This window comes from Lathamus discolor, chromosome 2, assembly GCF_037157495.1.
Source record: "Lathamus discolor isolate bLatDis1 chromosome 2, bLatDis1.hap1, whole genome shotgun sequence".
In the NCBI taxonomy this organism is placed as follows: Eukaryota; Metazoa; Chordata; class Aves; order Psittaciformes; family Psittacidae; genus Lathamus; species Lathamus discolor.
Window position 1 is genome coordinate 59358339 of NC_088885.1, and position 24048 is coordinate 59382386.

The following is a 24048-nucleotide window of genomic DNA, read 5'->3' on the forward strand; positions in this document are numbered from 1 at the left end:
AGCGGTTGTGTCCATCTCCTCCCCTGGCCCCGCCATGTCCCCCAGGACCCCTGTTGGGGGGGGGGGGGCTTGTACAAGGGGCTCCCTTCTAGATCTCAATCCGGTGACAGACTCAGTATGGGAACACCAGAGATCCACAACCAAGGGAAAAAACTATCCCAGGAAGGTACATAGGAAGGACAGGGAGAAAAGAGTATTTGGGGTACAAGGCGCTTACTCAGTCACCAGAGGCTTCTGCAGTACTACAAACACACGGTGCAAGTAAGGGGAGCAAATTCAGGTTCCTGAGCAAATGGGTGATGGAGCTGACACACACAGGGATGAGGATACCCGAACCTCACAGAAGTCTGCCCAGAGAAGCTGTGGCTGCCCCATCCCTGGCAGTGCTCAAGGCCAGGCTGGATGGGGCTTGGAGCAGCCTGGTCTAGTGGAAGGTGCCCCTGCCTGTGGCAGGGGGTTGGAACTGGATGAGCTTTAAGGTCCTTTTCAACCCAAACCATTCTGGGATGCTATGAGTCTACTTCAAAGTGGACAGTTAGGTGACAGTCAGGAACTGCTAAACTAAATACAGTCGTGCTAAGCTGAAGCTTAAATTGGGTTAAAGGTTTTCTTCAGCTAAAAAAAAAATAAAAGTCTTCCTGAGGAACACACAGAGAACATTTTAATCTGATTTTTAACATTAGGCAAGAAAAAAAAAAAAAGAGAAGATAAGTGGGGCTTTACCACACGATACTGTGAGGAGGAGCCTCACCACTGTCATGAGCATCAGCACAACAACCCTTGGGCAAAGAGCGAGCTCCAGACCCATCCAGCCCTCACACAGCTTCTACTGCCCATACTCAAGTCATTTGCAAAATAAAAGACATAGGAAGAATCCCATTCCTTAGCTCTTAACCCCAATGCCTTCGTTCTGGAGATGTCTGCACAGCCTGTCCCGCTTTTCCCCGCAGCAGGGCCTAGGCAGCTAGAACCATTTGCTTCCTAAAACATACACAGAAAACCAACCTTAACCTTGACAAGATCTAATGTCACCACGGGAGCTTTCATAAGGCTCCCTGCAAAAACTTGGTGGGGTTTTCCTGTTAATAAAAGGCAGCGATGAAAACATGAGCTAAGCAGCGGTTTCATAAGCAATCAGCTTCAGAAACGCTTTTTTATATATCATAAGCGGGCAGAAAATACGCACAGACACGTTAAGAGACTATGGCACTTCCCTGTGCGGCTCCTCTGCTTTGGCACAGCAGAAAGCTTACCTTCAAGGCTGCTCCCACATGACTTTCCAATGGCTTCCAGGTAACAGGATACTGTGGAGTTGTTTTATTGGCATTTTTATTTTTGGCTTCCCTTTCCTTGGTTTCCGATTTTTGGGGGCATATAAAACAGGGAGATCTGATCTTTCATGGAATCACAGAATGGCTTGGTTTGGAAAGGACCTTAAGATCACCCACTTCCAACCCCCTGGCATACACAGGGACACCTTCCACTAGACCAGGTTGCCCCAGGCCCCGTCCAACCTGGCCTTGAACGCTGCCAGGGCTGGGGCAGCCACAGCTTCTCTGGGCAACCTGTGCCAGGGCCTCACCACCCTGTGGTGGTGCCACCTGTGCCACCTCCACACCACCGCCGGGCGCCGCCGTCTTTCCCCTTCTCCTTATACTCCGTACAACCCGCAGCGCGCATGCGCGCATCGAGCGCCGAGCTTCGGTGGTGGGGTGCACATAAAATGATTCAAAATAAATGGGATTTAACAAATAAAAGGTAAAATTGTCCCAAATCATCCTCTTTGTGGCCTTGCTACGCTTATTCCCCCGCTGTCCTAGGGCGCGCAAGGCTCAGTTGCGTTGATTGGAGGGGACGATTACTTCAAGGGGGCATTTAACCTTTTCGCACCCCCCCTTTTACCTTCTCCCCCCACGCAGCTCCGCTGCGGGGGGGAGAAGGTAAAAGGGGGGGCTGTGAAAAGCTCCCCCTTCTCGCATCAGTTACTTGGGGGGGTCCTTGTCACCGCCCCCCCTGTACCTGGGGGAGGGCCCGTCCATGGGCGGGGGGCGGAGCTGCCCGTGCCGTGCCGGCCCGGCATGGCTTCCCGGGAGCGGCTCTACGAGCTGTGGATGCTCTACTTCGCCAAGGGGAGGTCGGCACCGGAGGACCCCACGCACACCCCAGTTCCTTCCCTCCCCTCGGGGGTGGGGTGGGGTGGGGGGGCAGCACCCCTTTTAACCCCCATCACCCCGCTGCCTGCATCCCCCTTCCCTAGGGGAAAGGGGAACGCTAAACCCTGCCTGCAACCCCCTGCCGGCACCTCCTCCCCGTCTCACCCCCGACTTGGGGGGGCACCGCGTTCCCTCCGTACCCCTCATTGCGGCATCCCGTGATCCCCCCGCCCCATTCTCCCTATTTGGGGGTCACCGCAAACCCCCCCCGGCCGCACCCTACTGCCGCATCCTGGGAGCCGCCACCGCGTGTCGTCCCCCCCCGCCCCGGATCCCCATTGCTCTATCACGGGGATGACACCCCCCCCCCGTACCCCGAGTTCCGCGATCCCCCTCGGGATAAATTGAGACCACAACGGATCATAATCCAATTAAAATTTTATTAATTATAGCAAGTAGAATATGAGCAAAGACAGCGCTGGACGATCTTTCTTACGTTGATTTAACCTTTTCCGGAGTTCTACATTAAGGTTGTGCAGGGAATTCAGGTTGTCCCGCCCCAGTGAAAGTGGTTATGACTTTGGATGTTTCCCAGGATATTAATTCCCACTTTAATGGTTCATGCGGGTTTCCATTTGCTTGGGTTATTATCAATAACAAAACTAACGGTATACCAGGAAAAAGGGTGTCTGTCAATTTTTGCCAATTTAAGTATATTTTTACCAGTCCTGGGGAAGTTCGGCCATTGCTGGTTTTGCATCCCATTGTTCTGGTTCTTTTCTCCACAGTTTATTCCTCCTCTGCCTCGCCCGTCGACTCGGTTGCTTCGAGCCACGGGGTGTACCATCTTCTCGGCAGCAAGGGAATTCTTCAGGAGAACAGCTGTTTCGGGCTTTCTGCCTGTTTACATAGGCTTCCCACTTTGCAGCCTTAACTAATGGGGCAAAGCAAGATACAGTTAGTACTTCCCTTCTACACTTTATAATCAAAATTTCGGCTATAAAGGGGACTGGTTCATTGGAGTGGTAACAATAATATTGAGGGTTTATTCCTTTGGCAAAAATCTCCCACCACTCATGGGATTCCCAAATAATTTCTTGTTTTAGACTCTAATTGGTTTAGTTTCCACACAGTGAGAGTTCTTTGGATTTTCCAACACTGTGTGCAAACTCCTATTGGAGGGCATCCACACTCACAGTGTGTCCACCATTTATCCTGACATACCTTACACCTAAAACAAGCAAATGGATAACAATTGCAATTCAAATTATTACACCTAATTCGTATACCTAGAGTACATACATTATTTACATCAGCATATCTTCTATATTCACTATTGTGTGGTTGCATAAGTTTAGCAATTTTCTTCAGCACACTTTGTACGCTTCCATATATAATAGAAAAGAGAAATAATTATAGCAAATATAAACAGCAATACACACTTTATGCCAAAAGATAATGCGGCAAAATAATTAAATAAATAAAGTCTCTATCATTACGTTATCTTTTCAGGGTTATCTTGTGTCCCCTGGAGTACTGAGTACTTTCCAGTGGGGTCTCGTCACTGGGCCTTTAATGCGACTGGCTCCAATATTTTCTGGCCGTTAAACAAATAATGTCCCAAATATTTCACTTTTTCCTCCACAAATTGTAACTTTTCTTGTGATACCCGTAGGCCCTTTTGTGCAAGAAAGTTTAGAAGTCGAATGCTTTCTTTTCTTACATCCTCCTTATTATTCCCTGCTATGAGCAGATCATCTACATACTGTAACAGCATGTTCCCCGTTTGTACCTGGTATTCTTTTAAGAGCTCTTCCAGGTACGTTTGTAGCCCATATCCCTGGGAATACCTGATCCAGTATATCTTCAATCTGACTTCTCCCTCGACATGATTAGTGATCAAAATTAAGCTTTTAACATTTCTATATACTGTTGGTCCTTTTTAAAGTGATCTCGCCTCCTTTGAAAGTAATGGTTGCTCCCAAGTGTTCTAACAAATCTCTCCCCAAAAGAGCTTTTGCGGAGTTAGGCATATACAAAAACTTATGGATGCCCCATTGTTTTCCCAATTGATATTTTAGTAGTTTACAAAAATAAGCCTTTTCACCTTGGCCAGTCGCCCCTTTTATCATCATATAATCGTCCCCAAAGGTATTAAAGCTTTGTTTAAAACTGAATACATTGCACCTGTATCAACCAAAAATTCCATTGTACCCAGTGGATCTGCTAGGGAAGATTCCCCTGGTCCCGTCAGCCTAGTTCCAATTCAGTCACCCGAGCCACCCCATGGCACTCCCACTAGGGTAGTCTCACTCCCAGCGTCCAAACTCCTCATAGCACTCACACCGATCCGGTTCCACAGAAGAGGAGGTCACTCCCCCACTTCTGTCCGACATTCGTCCTCCACCAGTTTCAAAGCAACCAGCGCAGCCGTGGCTGTAGCACGGCCCAGCTTTTTCTTTTCTACCTATTTCCAATTCCTATACACTCTCCATGCTTTCTCCTTGACTCCCATCCACATTTATTCATCAACCGTTCAATCCCGTCTGTCAACATGTCTGTCTGCCTGCCCCAGCACCCATCTCATACTTAAACACAGGAACTGCGGGAGCTTCCCTCCTTTCCCCTTTGGTTTTCCCTTTTTATTTATTTATTTGTTATTTTTCACAGGTGCTCACCCTGCTCTGCAGGGGTTACAGATGCCTGCCTCTGCAACAGCACTTCTGGTTTAACCCCTTCTTAACCCTGAATGTGAATGTGCTGCTTGTTGCCAGTGACAGCAATTTCCTCCTCCTTATCAATACCTGATAGGACAGAGGCAGAGGGTGCTCCTCTCGGAGGTACCTGTGATATATAATTTTCTTGATGACTGTCCCAATATCACAGGCTGAACAACATCTCTCCAGCTTAGCTTTCTGTTTTTCCAAAACCAAAATTAGGGATCTGGCAGGGTTATATTAATTTCACATTCTGTCTGCCACTCCAGGTGCTTTCTTAAAGCGAAACATATCTGCATGCATTACTTCACTGCATTTTCTTGGCCACCTCAAAACCAACATAAATTGTAAAAAAATTCATTAGAATTCAGAGTTCCATTTTTAGGCCATTTTTCCTGATTTTCCAAAGTTTATAAAGGCCACCATTGATTACAATATTTTACCAATGTTTTCTTGTTTACCGAGCCCCCAGAAGAACCTCCCAGTTCTTTCCAATGTGCCAAAATGTAACCCAATGGGCTTTTCTTCAGAATTCCCTTGTTTTGACCGGCTCCCATTTCAAACAATCTCTTACAAATCTCTATAGCTTCTCTTTCCCGGTGCTCTGCAAATGCACTTAAAATATGAGAGCACCCACACACAAGTTTTATGATATCCTCAGGGGATTCAGTAAGATAGTATCTCTGGGTTCTGCAGATCAACTCCCCTGTCGTTAGAACATAGTTTCAGTTCCAGCAAAATTTACACTGCCCTAGTATCCACAGCAGGTTCCACTGTTCAAAACTTGTTATGCACTCATATGTCAGGTTACGAAGGTTTTCCTGATATCCCCCGTTGATTGTCCCAAAAAGAGAGACATTAATTGTTGTATTCCCATTTTTTTTTTTCCTTTGTAACCACATCTTCTCAAATTTTCTTTGATACCTTCTATAAACCCTTTCTCAGTTTTCCATTCTAACTTCCCGGAAGTCCGCCAGGATTTTGTGGCTTTTCTCCACAAAGTAATCTTTTATTTCTGGTCACCGATTAGATAATTATAATTTTCTACCTGGCAGTGTTTTGTAAGACACCCCGAGCAGTATCTGCCCCACCGCTGTCCTGAGTGGCAATATCCACGTGAAATGCCACCCGTCCCATACAGTTACACTCCTGCAAGGCACATACTCTCACAGGGCATATAGGAAATTCCCTTGCCCTTGTATTTCGTAAAGTTATCCACTGCGGGACGGGCAGCCGGACCTTCCCCCGCTTTCTGAGCTGCTTGATGGTTATACACAGACAAGACACAGGACAGAAAAACATAAACGCTTCGTCCGTCTCCGGCCGCTCCCCTCGCGGAGACACGGAACCGCGGATTAGGACTCCACACTCGCTTCGTAGCTACGCTACGTCTCAGTCACACAGAAACACATGGGCTCCCACACACTCACGCTATGGTTCCGCTTGCCCTTCTCCTGCTTCCTACACGGTCATTAGCAGGTCCGCCCTGGCTCCAAAACTTGGGATGCAGCGAAAACCCGGGCTCGCCCGATCCGCCTCCAGGATCGCTGGCAGCCGCGCTATCGGTCAAGCCCCCCCAGCTTGCAAGCCCTACCTGCCACGGGGAACTCCGCTGTGCGCCAGACGTCTCTGCACGCCTTACCAGCAGCCCCGGCCACGCGTACGCCCTACAGGCCCCCCAAAGTACCTAAATTCCAAGCATACCGCCTCTCCGCAGCCGGCGCAGGTCGCTGTCTGTCCCCGCAGTGAGCGGATGAGAAGCGGAGCTCCTCCAGGCAAGCGGCCTGGGGGGGGGCTTAGGATATCCGCTCCTCACCTGATCCTGCAGCCGAACAGAGGCCTCCTGGCTGGCTCGCCAAATTGATACGCGGATTGACTCCACAACTCGTTAAAGTTGTAAAGTAGGTGTGCTTTATTCAGCGCTGAGGTGCATGGGGATCGTTCCTCCAAAGTATGCACACCCAGGGTCGTTTTTCCTTTACATTTATTCCCTTACGCCTATACATACAATGGGTACCCTTCCCATGGGAGTCGAAGGCTTGCTGCCCTTCGCCCCCATCTTCTGGAATATCTCCGAACACGCACTCACTCGCTCCCCCTTGTTCCTGGCCCAGTCCCTCGCGGGAGATGGGAACCGCAGTACTTAAGGGTCCACACTCGCTTGGTTCAGTATATCGAACCTCTCATTCGTTATATTCCAGGAAACCCAATCCCGCCCGAACGGCAAACCTGCGAACAACTCTGCCGTGAACAATCACTCTGCAGACCTGCCGTGAACCCATTTCACTCTGCAGACCTGCCGTGAACCCATTTCACTCTGCAGACCTGCCGTGAACCCATTTCACTCTGCAGACCTGCCGTGAACCCATTTCACTCTGCAGACCTGCCGTGAACCCATTTCACTCTGCAGTCCTCCGCCGCGAACTATTTCGCTCTGCGGAAAGTTTCGCAATATACTTACGCGTCCTGCGTCTTCGTCCGGACTCCCGTGCACAGAATTTTTATGGGATTTTACCGGTTTTCCCTTTGCTCATATTCTAGCATTTAGGTTCGTCGGTAAGGATGAGGTAAGCTGTTGGCCGCGGGGCCGCGAAATGTCGCGGGGCGCCCCCCCGGAGGACCAAAGCCCACCGTTCCGTATCCGAGTCACGGCACCAGAAATTGTTATAAATTGAGACCACAACGGATCATAATCCAATTGAAATTTCATTAATTATAGCAAGTAGAATATGAGCAAAGACAGCGCTGGACGACAGGGGAGTCTGCGCTCCGCCAACTGCCGTCCTGAGCAGTTCAAACAGTCCCTTTTTATACATCTTTACTTCCGTGTTCATGAAGTAGTGCAGGTACTCTGCGCAGGCTTCAGCTGTTGTCAGGGGGTCGTTTTCTGCCGAAGTGAGAAGTCTTCCTGTTTTGTCCCATTGTTGACCCCTCTACTCCTATGTCCTTTGTTCGTCTTATCTCTGCCATATCCTGGAACATCTTACAGCTATCTTTAGGCAACATCTGCTATGTTTGCATAAGCGATAGGCGATTTGCGGTTCGCGACTGTTAGTCTATGTAAGCGATTTCATACTTTTTATTGCCTAACCTTTACATTGGGCTTAACATAAATCTTAATAAACAATATCCTAATTCATACTTTCTTACAACAAATAAAAGGTAAAATTGTCCCAAATCATCCTCTTTGTGGCCTTGCTACGCTTATTCCCCCGCTGTCCTAGGGCGCGCAAGGCTCAGTTGCGTTGATTGGAGGGGACGATTACTTCAAGGGGGCATTTAACCTTTTCGCACCCCCCCTTTTACCTTCTCCCCCACGCAGCTCCGCTGTGAAAAGCTCCCCCTTCTCGCATCAGTTACTTGGGGGGGTCCTTGTCACCGCCCCCCCTGTACCTGGGGGAGGGCCCGTCCATGGGGGGGGGGCGGAGCTGCCCGTGCCGTGCCGGCCCGGCATGGCTTCCCGGGAGCGGCTCTACGAGCTGTGGATGCTCTACTTCGCCAAGGGGAGGTCGGCACCGGAGGACCCCACGCACACCCCAGTTCCTTCCCTCCCCTCGGGGGTGGGGTGGGGTGGGGGGGCAGCACCCCTTTTAACCCCCATCACCCCGCTGCCTGCATCCCCCTTCCCTAGGGGAAAGGGGAACGCTAAACCCTGCCTGCAACCCCCTGCCGGCACCTCCTCCCCGTCTCACCCCCGACTTGGGGGGGCACCGCGTTCCCTCCGTACCCCTCATTGCGGCATCCCGTGATCCCCCCGCCCCATTCTCCCTATTTGGGGGTCACCGCAAACCCCCCCCGCCCGCACCCTACTGCCGCATCCTGGGAGCCGCCACCGCGTGTCGTCCCCCCCCGCCCCGGATCCCCATTGCTATATCACGGGGATGACACCCCCCCCCCCGTACCCCGAGTTCCGCGATCCCCCTCGGGGGGCACCGCACCCCACCCTCCGGGACTCCCCCACCGCATCCCATCTCTCACGGGGGTATTTGGGGGGTACACACATCCCCTTACACCCGGCCCGGGTGGGTTTGGGGGGGTCCTTTCCCCCTTCCGGGTCCCCGCACCCTTGCCAAGCAGCAGGTGCGGCCGCGGTGACATTGGAGCAGCAGCAGGGGGGAAACGGGGGTTCCCTGTACAGGGGGGACCCTCCCGGCACCACCGCCTGTCCTGTCCCGTCCCGTCCCGTCCCGTCCCCCCCTCGTATTTCCCTCTGCTGGGGCAGGTCCCACAGGCAGGGGTCCTGGAGAATGGGGGGTTCTGAGCGGCAGCGTGGGGGACCCTCCGTATCCACCTCCAAAGCCCCTTATGCTTTGTTTTCTCCTTAAGTATCCGTGCGTCCAGGTTTGGGGAAGGGTAGTGGGGGGGATCCTGGAGGAAAGGATCACACACCCCCCTGTGTCTCCCCCAGCTCCTATGCCACGGGCTGGGGTGTCCGTCTCAGAGAGATTGGGGTGAAGGGGATTATTTCTTCCCTAAAACCCTGCCGTGTTCCCAGCACATGGCAGGGGGTTCCAGGAAGTGACTAGGTGGAGGGATGATGGTAGAGCGGTAGATGTAGTTTTTCTTGATTTCAGTAAGGCATTTGATACTGTCTCCCACAGCATCCTCATAGATAAGCTAAGGAAGTGTGGGCTTGACGATCAAGTAGTGAGGTGGATCGAGAACTGGTTGAAAGGAAGAAGGCAGAGAGTTGTGGTCAATGGCGCAGAATCTAGCTGGAGGTCTGTGACTAGTGGAGTTCCTCAGGGGTCGGTGCTGGGACCGGTGCTGTTTAATATTTTCATCAATGACCTGGATGAGGGAACTGAGTGCACCCTCAGCAAGTTTGCTGATGACACAAAACTGGGAGGAGTGGCTGACACACCAGAGGACTGTGCTGCCATTCAGCGAGACCTGGACAGGCTGGAGAGTTGGGCGGGGAGAAACTTGATGAAATTTAACAAGGGCAAGTGTAGAGTCTTGCATCTGGGGAAGAACAACCCCATGTACCAGTACAGGTTGGGGGGTGACCTGCTGGAAAGTAGTGAAGGGGAAAGGGACCTGGGGGTCCTGGTGGATAGGAGGATGACCATGAGCCAGCAATGTGCTCTTGTGGCCAAGAAGGCAAATGGCATCTTAGGGTGCATTAGAAAGGGAGTGGTTAGTAGGTCAAGAGAGGTTCTCCTCCCCCTCTACTCAGCCTTGGTGAGGCCGCATCTGGAATATTGCGTCCAGTTCTGGGCCCCTCTGTTCAAGAAGGACAGGGAATTGCTTGAAGGAGTCCAGCGCAGAGCCACAAAGATGATTAAGGGAGTGGAACATCTCCCTTATGAGGAGAGGCTGAGGGAGCTGGGTCTCTTTAGCTTGCAAAAGAGGAGACTGAGGGGTGACCTCATCAATGTTTACAAATATGTGAAGGGTAGGTGTCAGGATGATGGAGCTAGGCTTTTTTCAGTGATATCCAGTGATAGGACAAGGGGCAATGGGTGTAAACTGGAACATAGGAAGTTCCACGTTAACATCAGGAAGAACTTCTTTACTGTAAGAGTGACAGAGCACTGGAACAGGTTGCCCAGGGGGGTTGTGGAGTCTCCTACACTGGAGATATTCAAGGCCCGCCTGGACAAGTTCCTGTGTGATGTACTGTAGGTTACCCTGCTCTTGCAGGGGGGTTGGACTAGATGATCTTTTTAGGTCCCTTCCAACCCTTGGGATTCTGTGATTCTGTGATTCTGTGACCCTGGGGCCACCTGGGAACAGGGACAGCGGTTGTGTCCATCTCCTCCCCTGGCCCCGCCATGTCCCCCAGGACCCCTGTTGGGGGGGGGGGGGCTTGTACAAGGGGCTCCCTTCTAGATCTCAATCCGGTGACAGACTCAGTATGGGAACACCAGAGATCCACAACCAAGGGAAAAAACTATCCCAGGAAGGTACATAGGAAGGACAGGGAGAAAAGAGTATTTGGGGTACAAGGCGCTTACTCAGTCACCAGAGGCTTCTGCAGTACTACAAACACACGGTGCAAGTAAGGGGAGCAAATTCAGGTTCCTGAGCAAATGGGTGATGGAGCTGACACACACAGGGATGAGGGTACCCGAACCTCACAGAAGTCTGCCCAGAGAAGCTGTGGCTGCCCCATCCCTGGCAGTGCTCAAGGCCAGGCTGGATGGGCCTTGGAGCAGCCTGGTCTAGTGGAAGGTGCCCCTGCCTGTGGCAGGGGGTTGGAACTGGATGAGCTTTAAGGTCCTTTTCAACCCAAACCATTCTGGGATGCTATGAGTCTCCTTCAAAGTGGACAGTTAGGTGACAGTCAGGAACTGTTAAACTAAATACAGTCGTGCTAAGCTGAAGCTTAAATTGGGTTAAAGGTTTTCTTCAGCTAAAAAAAAAAAATAAAAGTCTTCCTGAGGAACACACAGAGAACATTTTAATCTGATTTTTAACATTAGGCAAGAAAAAAACAAGAGAAGATAAGTGGGGCTTTACCACACGATACTGTGAGGAGGAGCCTCACCACTGTCATGAGCATCAGCACAACAACCCTTGGGCAAAGAGCGAGCTCCAGACCCATCCAGCCCTCACACAGCTTCTACTGCCCATACTCAAGTCATTTGCAAAATAAAAGACATAGGAAGAATCCCATTCCTTAGCTCTTAACCCCAATGCCTTCGTTCTGGAGATGTCTGCACAGCCTGTCCCGCTTTTCCCCGCAGCAGGGCCTAGGGAGCTAGAACCATTTGCTTCCTAAAACATACACAGAAAACCAACCTTAACCTTGACAAGATCTAATGTCACCATGGGAGCTTTCATAAGGCTCCCTGCAAAAACTTGGTGGGGTTTTCCTGTTAATAAAAGGCAGCAATGAAAACATGAGCTAAGCAGCGGTTTCATAAGCAATCAGCTTCAGAAACGCTTTTTTATATATCATAAGCGGGCAGAAAATACGCACAGACACGTTAAGAGACTATGGCACTTCCCTGTGCGGCTCCTCTGCTTTGGCACAGCAGAAAGCTTACCTTCAAGGCTGCTCCCACATGACTTTCCAATGGCTTCCAGGTAACAGGATACTGTGGAGTTGTTTTATTGGCATTTTTATTTTTGGCTTCCCTTTCCTTGGTTTCCGATTTTTGGGGGCATATAAAACAGGGAGATCTGATCTTTCATGGAATCACAGAATGGCTTGGTTTGGAAAGGACCTTAAGATCACCCACTTCCAACCCCCTGGCATACACAGGGACACCTTCCACTAGACCAGGTTGCCCCAGGCCCCGTCCAACCTGGCCTTGAACGCTGCCAGGGCTGGGGCAGCCACAGCTTCTCTGGGCAACCTGTGCCAGGGCCTCACCACCCTGTGGTGGTGCCACCTGTGCCACCTCCACACCACCGCCGGGCGCCGCCGTCTTTCCCCTTCTCCTTATGCTCCGTACAACCCGCAGCGCGCATGCGCGCATCGAGCGCCGAGCGCCTTCAACCCACCGAGCGCCGAGCTTCGGTGGTGGGGTGCACATAAAATGATTCAAAATAAATGGGATTTAACAAATAAAAGGTAAAATTGTCCCAAATCATCCTCTTTGTGGCCTTGCTACGCTTATTCCCCCGCTGTCCTAGGGCGCGCAAGGCTCAGTTGCGTTGATTGGAGGGGACGATTACTTCAAGGGGGCATTTAACCTTTTCGCACCCCCCCTTTTACCTTCTCCCCCCCGCAGCGGAGCTGCGTGGGGGAGAAGGTAAAAGGGGGGCTGTGAAAAGCTCCCCCTTCTAGCATCAGTTACTTGGGGGGGTCCTTGTCACCGCCCCCCCTGTACCTGGGGGAGGGCCCGTCCATGGGGGGGGGCGGAGCTGCCCGTGCCGTGCCGGCCCGGCATGGCTTCCTGGGAGCGGCTCTACGAGCTGTGGATGCTCTACTTCGCCAAGGTGAGGTCGGCACCGGAGGACCCCACGCACACCCCAGTTCCTTCCCTCCCCTCGGGGGTGGGGTGGGGTGGGGGGGCAGCACCCCTTTTAACCCCCATCACCCCGCTGCCTGCATCCCCCTTCCCTAGGGGAAAGGGGAACGCTAAACCCTGCCTGCAACCCCCTGCCGGCACCTCCTCCCCGTCTCACCCCCGACTTGGGGGGGCACCGCGTTCCCTCCGTACCCCTCATTGCGGCATCCCGTGATCCCCCCGCCCCATTCTCCCTATTTGGGGGTCACCGCAAACCCCCCCCGCCCGCACCCTACTGCCGCATCCTGGGAGCCGCCACCGCGTGTCGTCCCCCCCCGCCCCGGATCCCCATTGCTATATCACGGGGATGACACCCCCTCCCCCGTACCCCGAGTTCCGCGATCCCCCTCGGGGGGCACCGCACCCTCCGGGACTCCCCCACCGCATCCCATCTCTCACGGGGGTATTTGGGGGGTACACACATCCCCTTACACCCGGCTCGGGTGGGTTTGGGGGGGTCCTTTCCCCCTTCCGGGTCCCCGCACCCTTGCCAAGCAGCAGGTGCGGCCGCGGTGACATTGGAGCAGCAGCAGGGGGGAAACGGGGGTTCCCTGTACAGGGGGGACCCTCCCGGCACCACCGCCTGTCCCGTCCCGTCCCGTCCCGTCCCGTCCCCCCCTCGTATTTCCCTCTGCTGGGGCAGGTCCCACAGGCAGGGGTCCTGGAGAATGGGGGGTTCTGAGCGGCAGCGTGGGGGACCCTCCGTATCCACCTCCAAAGCCCCTTATGCTTTGTTTTCTCCTTAAGTATCCGTGCGTCCAGGTTTGGGGAAGGGTAGTGGGGGGGATCCTGGAGGAAAGGATCACACACCCCCCTGTGTCTCCCCCAGCTCCTATGCCACTGGCTGGGGTGTGGGAATCGCCGGGACACGAGCTCATCAGATGATGACCGACAAGTCTCGTTTATTGCTAAGCAGATCGATACTTATATACCTTGCTTGCATGTTTATAGTTTGGTTACAGAGAGATCATTGGCTCATAGCTTTTACATGTTACAAGATCATTGGTTTATAGCTTCTACATTTTTGCAGCTACACCGTGCACCCCCCCACCATCCTCCTTCTCATGCACTTATCACTTAGTGGCCTTGGCTGTGACTGGTCATAGTATGTTGCTGTTTGCCGGTGTCCTTCATTTCCTCATTATCTGGCGTGAGAGGTTTGCACCATCTTCTACACAGATGTCTTGTTTCAGCTCGGTGATGGGAGCGTGACCTTTTGACCTTTTTCGACAAGCCAATCCTCCACAATTCCCCCTTTTTCTTTATAAAGGAATAAGGACTGAGTCAGGAGTCGTTGTAAACAAGCAGAACAACATTGCAAAGCATAACAAAGTAACAAACCCCCTATAATTATGAGACCTATAACGGCAAAGCAGCTTGTAAAGCAAACGTATATGCAGCTCTATGAAGTGAACCTCGATTTTCAAATAACTCGAGTAATTCAAAATCTGTACTTCTAAAATCAGCTAAATATTTCTGAAGCGCTATAAGCGGGTTGCATAAAAGATAATTTGACAGACTATACAAAAGGTCTTTGTTTCAGCTAACTCTGGCGAAGACGCCTTATAGACTGACAACCACCACAATACAATTCTACTGTAGGGTCACACTGATGACAAAAACTACAGAGTTACCGAAGCACTTGTTGTATCACCAATCTCAGTTGTACCACTATATGCCTGTGGCCATGGACCGGATCTAGGAGGGCGACCGTGCTCAATGAAAGCTCTGTGTTGACTAAGGAGTTAAGTTCTTCTATTAGTGGCTGTAGCGCTCGGCGCAAGCGACGCTCCTCCCGGGCCTGCGAGTCAGGGTCCATACACTAGCTCGGAGACGCCGTCACTGGAGCTTCTGCAACAGCCGGTCTTAGTCACTTGGATGGTACCCACAAGGGTCCTGCAGGAGCACAAACACAGGCGTAACCACGGCCCAGATATATTACTTCTGCCGGTCCCTGCCACAAATCTGTATTAGGATCTCGATAGTACGCCTTAAAAGAAGGCTTTATCTTCCGTTTGTACAAAGTGCTTAATAACCGCTGGAGTTTGTTCATCACCAAAGATGCATAAATAATTTAACGTAATTTCACCCATATAATCAGCATCGATGGCACCTGGAACAATGAATAGTCCTTTCAACGCAGATGATGATCTCCCCAGTAGCAAGGCTAGTTTCATAGATTCTTTTAACAATTCTGGACCTAGCTGGACTTGAGCCTCCTTAGTGGAGAACTGTCCAGTTCCCATCAGGTGTTGTAATTGCACCCCAATCAGGGGATCTCCCTGGCCTCGCTGAACTGCAACTGCCTCTTGACAGGTTTTCTGCCAATACATGTTCCATAACAACAACTGCGAAGGGGTGAGGATCAATTTCACAATACTTTTAATATAACAGCAAATCTGTTCCCCAAATATATGACAACATCTGCCTAGTGGGTTCAAACTGAATGCCTGTAGAAATAACAGTTTGCCTTAACTGAGATAGCAATTTCCAATTTAAGGGAGACATTTCAGCATTTACTGCCTGACCTTGAGCGTTAATCTGGTACTTAACAGGAAAGGCGAGAATCTTTTCCTGCAACAATCAAAATCATTGTTTGACAGAGCCTCTCTCTGAATAGATTTCCAGTCTATCACCTGGGTTCGCATTTGTCTGCCTGTGCTCTGCAACTTTACCTTTTTTCAGAAGTTGTTCGCTCTGCTTTGCGCGGCTACAAACAGCAGCCTGCTGGGCAGCAGCTACAGCTGCCTGCCTGCTTCAGCAGCAGCCATAAATACCTGTCAGCAACCGCACTTTTGCATTAACCCTTTCTTGCCTGAAATGTTAAACCACTACCTGTTAAAAACTTTTACATGAACACGATAACAAAAAAAAATACATAGAACACCATCTGCTCTCATCACACACACACACACACATACGTATGCATATGGGATCCCACAAGCACATTTCACACAACTACAGTGTTTGAAACACAAAATCCAGACAATCATTACTCGCACTACACAGTTCCACGTACAGAATGTGGCATAAGGACCCTGTGAAGACTATCAGGAAACCAGCTCCAACAAGCATCATCGCAGTGTGAGGTGGCAGGCTCAGCCCTAGCGAGCGTCCCCACAGAGGCTCTGCCTCCCTCACATCGCATGAGGCTTGGGCTTTTATACTGACCAAAATGCACACTCATTCTGACACAGGTGGCCAGCCTATGTCAGAAGAAGTGGCCAGCAATATCTATAAAGGTTTCCAAGCATCAATAAGATCATAGACATATTTGCTAACTTCTAGTACATGAGTATCACAGACAGACTGTATCAAATGAGTTGTATATGGGACCCCAAGTCCACGGACCACCACAGTCCACCACAGTCCTCTCGATACCCCTGATAAGGGCATACGAGAGACCTTCCCACCGCGGGTCTTGATCCAGCACATACATCACAGGGAAAGCACACAATACATCTGCATCCCACACCCATCTCGCTTCTTCCTTTACAGCTGTCCATTTATCATGAGGATCTGGGGGATATAAATTAGGCTTCTTTTCCGGCTCCATGTTAAAAGGATCATCCAGGTCAGCATCAGAATTAACAGGCGTCAGAACTTCAGAAGCAGCAACAGCAGCCTGATGAGCACGCACAGGCTCTTTCTTGGGGTCAATAGGGTCTGGGTCAAAAAGAGTGTCTTCATCTCTGTCTTCAGACTTTGCAGCCACGGCGGCAACTGGCAGAGGCTCAAGGGTGGCCAGGGGTGGGGGGGGGACACTGGGTTCCACGATCTCACTTTTTGACTTTAACATCTCTAAAATAGTTCTCCAAATGACCAACAAATGTTTCACAGTGTCACTGCCCTCCGTGGCTGCGTTCTTCGGAGCTTTCCTGATCCCTGCTGTCTTCCCAGCCTTTTGTTTTAACAGGGTATTATATATAGCTTGCCAAATCTTATCTCCAAATTTTCGCCATTCTGCTAATTCATGGACACTGTGAGGGTTAACAAAACATCCCTTAGACTGTCCATAAGCTAACAGTCCCTGCAGGTCTTTCTGCAGGTCGATCCCTTTAACCTGCCGCTTTTGTAAGAAGGCAGTAAATAAATCATACGCCGCTTGCCTTTCCATACCTTTAGCGCGCTTGTTGCAGCCCCTTCAGGTTTCGGCGGCGCGTATCGGCCGGGCTCGTCTATACGGTCACCCAGGGTCCGGCGCTTAAAATCCCGAGATCTTGGCGCTTTGACCGTCCTGTGGCTGCGATCAGGACCCGAGCACAACTTACGTCGTCCCACCGTGGTGTTCGAGGGATCACGTCGGGGTCACCATTTGTGGGAATCGCCGGGAGACGAGCTCATCAGATGATGACCGACAAGTCTCGTTTATTGCTAAGCAGATCGATACTTATATACCTTGCTTGCATGTTTATAGTTTGGTTACAGAGAGATCATTGGCTCATAGCTTCTACATGTTACAAGATCATTGGTTTATAGCTTCTACATTTTTGCAGCTACACCGTGCACCCCCCCCATCCTCCTTCTCATGCACTTATCACTTAGTGGCCTTGGCTGTGATTGGTCACAGTATGTTGCTGTTTGCCGGTGTCCTTCATTTCCTCATTATCTGGCGTGAGAGGTTTGCACCATCTTCTACACAGATGTCTTGTTTCAGCTCGTTGATGGGAGCATGACCTTTGACCTTTTTTCGACAAGCCAATCCTCCACATGTTCCCAGCACATGGCAGGGGGTTCCAGGAGGGATGGGGACCCTGGGGCCACCTGGGAACAGGGACAGCGGTTGTGTCCATCTCCTCCCCTGGCCCCGCCATGTCCCCCAGGACCCCTGTTGGGGGGGGGGCTTGTACAAGGGGCTCCCTTCTAGATCTCAATCCGGTGACAGACTCAGTATGGGAACACCAGAGATCCACAACCAAGGGAAAAAACTATCCCAGGAAGGTACATAGGAAGGACAGGGAGAAAAGAGTATTTGGGGTACAAGGCGCTTACTCAGTCACCAGAGGCTTCTGCAGTACTACAAACACACGGTGCAAGTAAGGGGAGCAAATTCAGGTTCCTGAGCAAATGGGTGATGGAGCTGACACACACAGGGATGAGGATACCCGAACCTCACAGAAGTCTGCCCAGAGAAGCTGTGGCTGCCCCATCCCTGGCAGTGCTCAAGGCCAGGCTGGATGGGGCTTGGAGCAGCCTGGTCTAGTGGAAGGTGCCCCTGCCTGTGGCAGGGGGTTGGAACTGGATGAGCTTTAAGGTCCTTTTCAACCCAAACCATTCTGGGATGCTATGAGTCTACTTCAAAGTGGAGAGTTAGGTGACAGTCAGGAACTGTTAAACTAAATACAGTCGTGCTAAGCTGAAGCTTAAATTGGGTTAAAGGTTTTCTTCAGCTAAAAAAAAAAAAATAAAAGTCTTCCTGAGGAACACACAGAGAACATTTTAATCTGATTTTTAACATTAGGCAAGAAAAAAAAAAAAAGAGAAGATAAGTGGGGCTTTACCACACGATACTGTGAGGAGGAGCCTCACCACTGTCATGAGCATCAGCACAACAACCCTTGGGCAAAGAGCGAGCTCCAGACCCATCCAGCCCTCACACAGCTTCTACTGCCCATACTCAAGTCATTTGCAAAATAAAAGACATAGGAAGAATCCCATTCCTTAGCTCTTAACCCCAATGCCTTCGTTCTGGAGATGTCTGCACAGCCTGTCCCGCTTTTCCCCGCAGCAGGGCCTAGGGAGCTAGAACCATTTGCTTCCTAAAACATACACAGAAAACCAACCTTAACCTTGACAAGATCTAATGTCACCACGGGAGCTTTCATAAGGCTCCCTGCAAAAACTTGGTGGGGTTTTCCTGTTAATAAAAGGCAGCAATGAAAACATGAGCTAAGCAGCGGTTTCATAAGCAATCAGCTTCAGAAACGCTTTTTTATATATCATAAGCGGGCAGAAAATACGCACAGACACGTTAAGAGACTATGGCACTTCCCTGTGCGGCTCCTCTGCTTTGGCACAGCAGAAAGCTTACCTTCAAGGCTGCTCCCACATGACTTTCCAATGGCTTCCAGGTAACAGGATACTGTGGAGTTGTTTTATTGGCATTTTTATTTTTGGCTTCCCTTTCCTTGGTTTCCGATTTTTGGGGGCATATAAAACAGGGAGATCTGATCTTTCATGGAATCACAGAATGGCTTGGTTTGGAAAGGACCTTAAGATCACCCACTTCCAACCCCCTGGCATACACAGGGACACCTTCCACTAGACCAGGTTGCCCCAGGCCCCGTCCAACCTGGCCTTGAACGCTGCCAGGGCTGGGGCAGCCACAGCTTCTCTGGGCAACCTGTGCCAGGGCCTCACCACCCTGTGGTGGTGCCACCTGTGCCACCTCCACACCACCGCCGGGCGCCGCCGTCTTTCCCCTTCTCCTTATACTCCGTACAACCCGCAGCGCGCATGCGCGCATCGAGCGCCGAGCGCCTTCAACGCGCCGAGCGCCTTCAACCCACCGAGCGCCGAGCTTCGGTGGTGGGGTGCACATAAAATGATTCAAAATAAATGGGATTTAACAAATAAAAGGTAAAATTGTCCCAAATCATCCTCTTTGTGGCCTTGCTACGCTTATTCCCCCGCTGTCCTAGGGCGCGCAAGGCTCAGTTGCGTTGATTGGAGGGGACGATTACTTCAAGGGGGCATTTAACCTTTTCGCACCCCCCCTTTTACCTTCTCCCCCCCGCAGCGGAGCTGCGTGGGGGAGAAGGTAAAAGGGGGGCTGTGAAAAGCTCCCCCTTCTAGCATCAGTTACTTGGGGGGGTCCTTGTCACCGCCCCCCCTGTACCTGGGGGAGGGCCCGTCCATGGGGGGGGGGCGGAGCTGCCCGTGCCGTGCCGGCCCGGCATGGCTTCCCGGGAGCGGCTCTACGAGCTGTGGATGCTCTACTTCGCCAAGGGGAGGTCGGCACCGGAGGACCCCACGCACACCGCAGTTCCTTCCCTCCCCTCGGGGGTGGGGTGGGGTGGGGGGGCAGCACCCCTTTTAACCCCCATCACCCCGCTGCCTGCATCCCCCTTCCCTAGGGGAAAGGGGAACGCTAAACCCTGCCTGCAACCCCCTGCCGGCACCTCCTCCCCGTCTCACCCCCGACTTGGGGGGGCACCGCGTTCCCTCCGTACCCCTCATTGCGGCATCCCGTGATCCCCCCGCCCCATTCTCCCTATTTGGGGGTCACCGCAAACCCCCCCCGCCCGCACCCTACTGCCGCATCCTGGGAGCCGCCACCGCGTGTCGTCCCCCCCCGCCCCGGATCCCCATTGCTCTATCACGGGGATGACACCCCCCCCCCGTACCCCGAGTTCCGCGATCCCCCTCGGGGGGCACCGCACCCTCCGGGACTCCCCCACCGCATCCCATCTCTCACGGGGGTATTTGGGGGGTACACACATCCCCTTACACCCGGCCCGGGTGGGTTTGGGGGGGTCCTTTCCCCCTTCCGGGTCCCCGCACCCTTGCCAAGCAGCAGGTGCGGCCGCGGTGACATTGGAGCAGCAGCAGGGGGGAAACGGGGGTTCCCTGTACAGGGGGGACCCTCCCGGCACCACCGCCTGTCCTGTCCCGTCCCGTCCCGTCCCCCCCTCGTATTTCCCTCTGCTGGGGCAGGTCCCACAGGCAGGGGTCCTGGAGAATGGGGGGTTCTGAGCGGCAGCGTGGGGGACCCTCCGTATCCACCTCCAAAGCCCCTTATGCTTTGTTTTCTCCTTAAGTATCCGTGCGTCCAGGTTTGGGGAAGGGTAGTGGGGGGGATCCTGGAGGAAAGGATCACACACCCCCCTGTGTCTCCCCCAGCTCCTATGCCACGGGCTGGGGTGTCCGTCTCAGAGAGATTGGGGTGAAGGGGATTATTTCTTCCCGAAAACCCTGCCGTGTTCCCAGCACATGGCAGGGGGTTCCAGGAGGGATGGGGACCCTGGGGCCACCTGGGAACAGGGACAGCGGTTGTGTCCATCTCCTCCCCTGGCCCCGCCATGTCCTCCAGGACCCCTGTTGGGGGGGGGGCTTGTACAAGGGGCTCCCTTCTAGATCTCAATCCGGTGACAGACTCAGTATGGGAACACCAGAGATCCACAACCAAGGGAAAAAACTATCCCAGGAAGGTACATAGGAAGGACAGGGAGAAAAGAGTATTTGGGGTACAAGGCGCTTACTCAGTCACCAGAGGCTTCTGCAGTACTACAAACACACGGTGCAAGTAAGGGGAGCAAATTCAGGTTCCTGAGCAAATGGGTGATGGAGCTGACACACACAGGGATGATGATACCCGAACCTCACAGAAGTCTGCCCAGAGAAGCGGTAGATGCCCCATCCCTGGCAGTGCTCAAGGCCACATTAGCTTTCACAGAGACCACGTCAGAAAATCTCACCTAAAATTAAGAACAAAAACCCTACAGCAATAACGCAGATGAGAACAGCACTCCACGCATGACTCCTTCCGCAACGCCTCGCTCCTTCTAGATTTGCTAGATGGGACAGAAAATAAAGGAAAGAGCTTTTCTTTTAGGAGACGCTTTTCTTTTCCACGGTTCTTCTTCCTGGTAAGAGTCATCACAGGGCTGTATCCCACTCTCCTGGTTCATAAAGCTCAGTTCCCCGACCATAATGTACACCTCAAGACAAGAACCAGAGCAGAACACACTTGGCCTGACCACCAAACCACGGCTCCCTTTAGTGGCCCCAAGAGAAGGGCCCTCAGTGGAAGGACAGAGCGTCTTCCCACGCTAGTAGTCCATACTAAGCTGGATCAACAAATTCAGGATGTTGTGGTGGAAGAGGAGCAGAGCTAGCGCTGCCCTACTAGCCCAAAAGAGGAGAACCAAGCGATGCCAGGATGTGCAGAGACACACTGGAGCACGGCCGCCTTCCTCAGCAGGAGCTGCCAAGATATTAATGACCGAGTTTGTCAAGTTTACTCCATCCCCAATTAAAAAAAAATAAAATAAAAACCCCATTGTAATGTTCTGAGCTCAGCATCTGCAGAGGCAACAAGGACACCAGGAAAAACAACCACAGTTTTCTGGGTGAGAATCCAAGCAACGGCAAAAGTTCTCAGATAAATGTAATAACTGAGCCCAGATATTTTGCTGCCAGCAGCACCTTCTGCAACACAAGGTTTACACTAACCACAGTGAATTCCCCTGGGGCGGAGCAAGGAGCCTGCCGCACCATGCACAGCACGCACATCCAAGAAGAAAACCACCATGTATGGACCCTGGCTTTGGCAACACAGCTTCAGTAGCCTCAAGCCTGCACTACAGGCAACGAGGTCTCAGCATCTCCTGGATGAGAAGCTGAAGGCCCAGAAAGCAGCAGAGAAACGCAACATGTTATTAATTAGTCCCGGGGTGAAGCTCTTTCCATCCTCACCACCAAACCAGGTTGCGGCCTGGCTGCCAGATGTGATGCAAACACAGCAAACTGGGGAGAGAGCACGGGAAAATCAAGAGGCTGAATCACGCACTGGGAGAGGGGGTTAGCAAAGGCCAGGGATGGCAAAGGCAGAACTAAAAGCCAGAGGAAGCCCGAGGACAGGCCATACAGGCCCTGGGGTCATACAGAGCCCACACAAACCCACAGACAAGACCAAGGAGGCTCAGGACCATCACATAAATCCCAAACCCCCTCCAGCACTCACACCCTGCTTTTTCTGGCACCCCTCTCACCCCACATCCCCTTCCCCACAGCAGGGCACCCCCTCTGCCTCACTACTCTCCCCTCCTCCTCTCTCCACCCCACAGCCTGCTCCCCATTGTTTCCCCACACACCCCACCAGGCACCAGCCATTCCTCCCACTTGGCCCCATAAACCCCCAATGCCCCACAACCTGAACCCCTCGTTACACCCAGCCTGGGGGCTCCAGACCCATTAGCACCCCTGAACCCCCCACCTACCCTCAGATGCTCCTGTCCCTGCCCAATCCTTCTCACATCTCTAGACCTACTCTCCACACCCTCTGCCCCCCACATCCCAAATAACTACAGACCCACTGGAGACCCCCTGACCCCCACATCCCTTCTCTCCCCTCCCCCAAACCACCAAGCCCACCTCAGACCATCCACACACACACACAGAGGCCCACTCCAGACCTCCACACCCCTCCATCTCCCACCCCACACACCTCCCACCGCCAGCCCCTCGCCGACCTGCAGCGTGCGCTGCCTCAGAGCCCGCAGCCTCTCCTGCCGCCGCCGCCGCCGCGCTTCCTCCTCCAGCCTCCCCAACACCAGGCCCTGCGCCTCCTCCTCCACCTCCACACCACCGCCGGACACCGCCATCTTTCCCCTTCTCCTTATACTCCGTACAACCCGCAGCGCGCATGCGCGCATCGAGCGCCTTCAACCCACCGAGCGCCGAGCTTCGGTGGTGGGGTGCACATAAAATGATTCAAAATAAATGGGATTTAACAAATAAAAGGTAAAATTGTCCCAAATCATCCTCTTTGTGGCCTTGCTACGCTTATTCCCCCGCTGTCCTAGGGCGCGCAAGGCTCAGTTGCGTTGATTGGAGGGGACGATTACTTCAAGGGGGCATTTAACCTTTTCGCACCCCCCCTTTTACCTTCTCCCCCCCGCAGCGGAGCTGCGTGGGGGAGAAGGTAAAAGGGGGGCTGTGAAAAGCTCCCCCTTCTAGCATCAGTTACTTGGGGGGGTCCTTGTCACCGCCCCCCCTGTACCTGGGGGAGGGCCCGTCCATGGAGGGGGGCGGAGCTGCCCGTGCCGTGCCGGCCCGGCATGGCTTCCCGGGAGCGGCTCTACGAGCTGTGGATGCTCTACTTCGCCAAGGGGAGGTCGGCACCGGAGGACCCCACGCACACCCCAGTTCCTTCCCTCCCCTCGGGGGTGGGGTGGGGTGGGGGGGCAGCACCCCTTTTAACCCCCATCACCCCGCTGCCTGCATCCCCCTTCCCTAGGGGAAAGGGGAACGCTAAACCCTGCCTGCAACCCCCTGCCGGCACCTCCTCCCCGTCTCACCCCCGACTTGGGGGGGCACCGCGTTCCCTCCGTACCCCTCATTGCGGCATCCCGTGATCCCCCCGCCCCATTCTCCCTATTTGGGGGTCACCGCAAACCCCCCCCGCCCGCACCCTACTGCCGCATCCTGGGAGCCGCCACCGCGTGTCGTCCCCCCCCGCCCCGGATCCCCATTGCTATATCACGGGGATGA

The 24048-nt window shown here is 52.8% G+C and overlaps 1 long non-coding RNA gene across 1 annotated transcript; it reads right to left on the reverse strand.

The window, feature by feature from the left end:
• Positions 1 to 2573: 2573 nt before the first annotated feature.
• On the reverse strand, positions 2574 to 23177 carry LOC136008147 (uncharacterized). Its single transcript, XR_010609995.1, has 2 exons — positions 23028 to 23177; positions 2574 to 3087 (listed from the first exon to the last, which is right to left on the reverse strand). It is a non-coding gene; the product is annotated as an uncharacterized LOC136008147 (long non-coding RNA).
• Between the last annotated feature and the right edge of the window lie 871 nt (positions 23178 to 24048).